This window comes from Lactuca serriola, chromosome 5 (assembly GCF_051521515.1).
Source record: "Lactuca serriola cultivar US96UC23 chromosome 5, Lser_US96UC23_V15, whole genome shotgun sequence".
Lineage (NCBI taxonomy): Eukaryota > Viridiplantae > Streptophyta > Magnoliopsida > Asterales > Asteraceae > Lactuca > Lactuca serriola.
In genome coordinates, this window is record NC_136412.1 from 33806028 (window position 1) to 33812027 (window position 6000).

The window sequence follows — 6000 nt, forward strand, 5'->3', positions numbered from 1 at the left end:
AGGTAAAGGGTGACTTAATATTTATCATAGTATCAATGGAGCGTGTGTGGTTAACCGGCACATCGATTGAGGGGTAATTTATTAAGGGTACCAAGTGATTTGCATGGTTACTTCACACCTTGTTTTGTGATCCTCGGCATCCCAGTCACAAAACCTGAAGGGCACACTCGAGATTGAAACATGCCTTTGAACAGTTCAATGAATCTCAATAGATCTAGGAGTTTCAAAACCAATTAAAACCTAATAATACATTTCGTTTATCTTGGTGAAAATTGGTGAATCGTCATTCACCTACCTTCAAATATTTTATAGCTTGGATTACGGCATACCTCTTCTAAGTTATAAAATAGTTTGTTGGGTCCTAGCCTTAATATTTCATATTGGGTGTCATATTAAGGACTTTAAAATCAACTATCTTGAATATCTCCCAAAAGATGTCTGGTTTAGACATTTATGATCTTCCCAAATCTCTTGAAACAAGGTTTCCTAATGAAGATGATGTCCCATGGATATCATACTTCTTTCTCCTCCTCCAATTATTCTCCCTAACCCACAAGTTCTTGAAAAGTTTAAGGTCACTCAAGCCCTATTGGCAGGGCAAGGTCTAGGTGTGATCACATCTTGGAGATGTAGTCACATATTGACAAGCCGGGAGAGTTGGGTGTCAAAGTCTTGAGAAAGTTGGTGGTTCAATCACTTTCTAAGTCACATAGTGAGTTCCTTTAGGACACCTATGTAACAGACTATGACAAGACCCTTAATGATCTTATCTATTTGTTAAGATCAACTTCCTTAAAACATGATGGACATTGACAATAGTGACACAGGAAATCCAGAAAAGCTCTCTCTTCCCAATGGAAAGGGATCGGCCATAGTCAACTCGGTTGACCAAATGGTAAAGAGAAAAGCTAAGTCTGTGATAGTCTCGTGTATCTTTATCAAAGGGTCCATATGTTTATATTGCCAAAGAAAGGGGCATTGGTTACGAAGCTGCCAAATTTACCTAAGGATGTTAAAGTCAATGAGTTTGACTCTACTTCAGGTAAAGTCCACTATCTAACTCGGTCAAGTTTCTATTCTGAGATTCTTGATACATGATGTGACTGGGTCACATGGTGATGTTTTAAGAATCAAAGAAAAGTGAAGAAACTTAAAGAAAGAATATGCTGAATCTGATGGCGTAGATGGATTTCTATCGCATAGTTTGAAGATCAGATTCTTGAGCTACTTCTTAGGAGTTATGAGATATTGCTTAAGGAATATATAACAACAAGTTTTCATATGGATTGTAAGGATAAGTTTTTTTTTCCGCAAAGTTTTAAATAAAAGGAAAATTTTTGATTTTATTTATTTTAAAATATCCTTACAATGGCATCTGTGGAAATTTTTGTTGCTTATAAGATTCCATTAATAGCAAGAGTGGAAATATGAAAATGATTCTTTCATTTGTGGTAATGTCTAAATTTACCAAATAAGGAAAGATTCTCATCACCCAAGTTTCAATTGGACCGAAACTTGGAATCATGCAAGTTGTATAGCATGATGAATGAGAGCTTTCAAGTTTTGGAAAAATTAAGACTAATTACTTGTTCACATGGATGTGTGAGTCAAGTAATGGACTAAGGGATCGAGTACATAGTCTTGTGCACTGATTAAGTCCACCACAAAAGATTGATAAGACTATTCGTCATGATTTACTTAAGTTCAGCAAATATGATTATACTTACAAGCTTAAGTGTAACTCTGAGACATTGGAAAAAGTTTCAATGTATGGCAGAGCGAATAAGAAGAATCAAAATGGCAGAAGGATAAAAGTCTCTCAAATCTGAAAAGATGGGAGAGTACTTTAGTATCAGTTTTGTGATCATCTTAATGATTAAGAAACCATAGCACAATTAGTTCTCTAAGGAAGTCTTAGTGCATGCTTATGACTAAGAAGAGGGATCTTGAATTGTTGAAATGGTTAAATCAAGAAGATAAGTCATACTTCGTTCCAATACAAGTCTTAGAGTCATACTCCAAGATTGTAACTTGAGTGACATGTCTTAAAGAAGGTTTAAAACACTTGTCAAATGTAAGAGTAAAAGTTTTCTACTCTTGTACATTTGAAATTGGTAAGTTGTGATGTTTTGGATAAAACAAAGACCAACTTAGGCCAATTATGTGAAGTGTTTGTCTTGATTAGAATCTGCACTATCTCTTGGATGTTTGACAAGGAAGTCTTATATGTCAAGAGGACAGTGGGAGTCTTAAAGGTCTTGAAAGTCTCAAGAACTAATCAAGAATAAAACCTGAAGTTCTTCACTAGCACACGACTTGAGGTTTATAACCTATCGTGTTGACATATTCTGTGCCCATTCCAGTTAAAGGAGGTTTTGCATATGAGTTCTTAGAGTTCTCAGTTTGTTGCACAACAACTTGGAAATAATGGCAGGCCCTTGAGCTGCCAGGTGGCAAGAAATTAAGATTGAGTTCAGTCCATATGAGTTTGGGTTTGTCATTATCCTTGTCTTGTGACTACGATTTTGACCATTCACATGGATAAGAACACATACACCAGTAAATCTAAGTGTCATAAGGTTTCTCTCCGATTCATGAAAATGATGGTGAGGAAACACTTTCACTAAGTAGATTTTAGCTAGATAGCAATTGTGATATTTGCATTCTCAAAGTCGTTAGTGGAGCGCGTGTGGTTAACCGGCACACTAACATGGACTTGTGAGAAGTGGCAAAAAGGTCTAAACATTATGATTACGGCATCCCTCTTCATAATTGTTTAGATACACAAGTGTGCTATCTAAGGGAAGGTGTATGATTTTGATAAAGTCTTATCAAAACAATCTAGTATCAGAAATCTGAACTTTGGTAAGAAAGTCAGCTGATTTCTGAGTACATGTCAAAGCTAGTGGGAGCATAAGTGTTATGCTAATAATCATCATGTTAGTGGGAGCATGATAATTATGATAAGTATTGCAAGCTAGCAATGTTAATTATAGAAAACAAAAGGTTTCAATTGGGAAAAGGTTGTTTTTCTATAATTAAGGGAGAGGAAATTATGCTTCATCTCAAATCTATAAGCTTAGATCGTGAGGTTTTAATCATTTAGTCAAGGATATATATATGAATTTCATGTTGGAATGGCTCAACATAAGGAAATTCTGTATATGGGTCCATTATTTGCGTTCTAAAATTCGATTATGATTACGGCATCCCTTTTCATAATCTGAATTATGAGAACTTGGCAAATTGAAATGGAAATCTTATAGCAAAAGACTGGTTTAGTCTTTATGTGAGACATCATGAATCGTGTCCCATATGCTTCGGATATAGGATCGATTACATGTGCTATAATCATCCGTTCTAAAATTTTCCAAATGCTTGGGGCATTAAGAAGGGAAAAGGTTTAGAACTGGATATGACTAAAAGGATTAAACAATTGTCGAGGACAATCCAAAGTTTACCAAAGATTGGTTACTCAAGGACAATTGGAAGTATAGTGATAATTTTGGAAGGACCATATTGACATAATCTGTAAGGAGGCAACTCTTGATCAGAAGTGATAGTCAAAATGGAATCTGGAAATGTTTCAAAGTTAAGATTTTTCAATCTGTGTAAGATTAAGGAAACTTAATGCAAGAAGGATGTTTCCAAGGAGTTGATCTCCTTTGGAACACTCTGTAATGATTGTTGCTAAGTCTTTGTGGTTTTTTGCATAATCGTTACAAGAAGATCAATGTATATAAGTTTAGAATCTAACAGATTCCAGTAAATGGCATGAATTTGGAATTCTTGCATTTGCAGTAAGGATTTGGGAGTGTGAAAAGAGAATCATTGAAGTTATGTTCAATTGATCTAGTCCACAAAGTAAAGATCATAGACAAACATAGTATGCATACTTGGTGTGTGGCATGACTAGTGTTTTGAAAAAACATAGTGTACATGCTTGGAGCATGGGACAGCTATTGTTTTAAATTCAAGAATAAAGTTGATAGCTGAAACAGTATACAATGAATAATGTGTAATCATATGGTGATAAATAAAAGGTGTTTTATTTATGTTCATAGGGTTTGATACCATATTGGATTCAATTATTATTGTGTTTCACTTTGCATGTTTTGACTTCTCGAATAAACTAGGTTATTCTTCCGGAATGACTAAGTTATTCAAACCATCCACAGTCGGTCATATGTTGGAAGTAGATATGAATTAAGACTGTCATGGGTTGGCTTGTAGAGGTCTAAGGTGTTGGACAAAGGGCTACAACGCTCATGAGTGCTCATAAGTTCTGAGTATTGGATTCAACCCGCGCTCATTGGAATCACTTCATGGATTTTATCACGAGTGATCATGAGACGATAATATCTTATATTCTTCAAACCTAGAGATATGAGTTGTTACTATGAATTGATAGTACATTGATTGCACGAAACCGCATTTGGTAACTCGGTGCTATAAAACGTGCCTTTGTGTATGATTCAACAAGTAGTAGAACAAGCCATATGAGTCGAAGTTTATCCGTTCCTTTTACCTTCGGGATAAAAGTGATATCTGTGGGCCCCTCGATGATTTGATGATGACAAATGGAAGTGCTCGGCCGGGCCAGGACTGATTTGATTCGTTCAATTAGTCAGTCGTCATAAATCGGAAATCGGGAAACAACAAATGGACAGAGAGAATGATTATAATCCATGTCTCAGTCCATATGATATCTAGAATGGAGGAATATATGATCCCTTATCTAATGGACAAGTCACTGACAAAGGTCAGAGTTCATCTACAAGGTCAGAGTTTGACAGAAGCTTTTGAGAGCTACGATTGCCGGTTGGTTCTTGAAGTCATACGCAATAATAGTTTTAGACTTATCCAAGTGGGAGACTGTTGGATTAATGTCTAAGTCCATAACTATAATTGGTAAGACTTGACCCGACCCGGCATGGTCCATTTGCGTTGCATACCATCATACACTTGGATAGACTATAATGAGAGAAATAAGACACTTATGGTTTTTAATATATTATAAGTTCTAGTATATTAATAATAAGAATAATGAGATTATTTAATTAGTATTGATCAAGAATTAATCTAGGATTAATTAAGTGATCAAAAGAAGACTAATTAAATATATGGGTTGATTGTGTAAATCATCCATACTTGTATAGTGGGCTAATGCTCCATGGATTATGTAGTTGGGCCAAAACCCATATGATGCTCCATGGATGCTCCATGGTGTATTTGAACCCATGGATCCAAGGAAATGGAAAGTCATGACAATTTGGGTTTGCCCTAATTGTAACACTATATAAAGATATTATTCTTGGCAAAATTTGCACTAGTATTATTCTAGAGAGGGCTAGCCGATTGCATGAAGTGTAGAATTCTCTCAAGCTATTCTAAGTGTTTTGATGATTGTGATTCCATTTGAGGTGTCACACTTGGGGCACTAGGCACTCAAGCTTCATGAAGACTTTCTACATCAAGAGGTATGTATTCTATCTTGTTACATTCATTGTTTTTGTATGCTAGATTAGGATAATACCTTGGAAGTTCTTATTTGCATGTATAATAGAGAAAACATAGATCCAAGGTATTTAGGGTTGCATGTACACTTAGGAGTGTTAGAATGCTCAAAACCCAACATGTACACCCCGTGTTCCATGTTTCAAATTTGAAAAAGCGTTTATCTGACGAGACTCTCGTTATCCCATTGGAAGAAATCAAAATCAACGAGAATCTCCTGTTCGTGGAAGAACCCGTCGAGATCATGAACATGGAGGTGAAGCATACTAAGCAAAGTCACATTCCAATAATGAAGGTTTGGTGGAATGCAAAACGTGGACCGGGATTCACATGGAAACGTGAAGACCAGATGAAGCAAAAGTACCCTCACCTATTCTCGCATTCTCAAATCTAGCTTCAAAAAGAATTTCAAGACGAAATTCCCTCTAACGGGGGAATGATGTCACAACTAGCATTCTAGCTAGGAAATTTTGTACTCTTGTA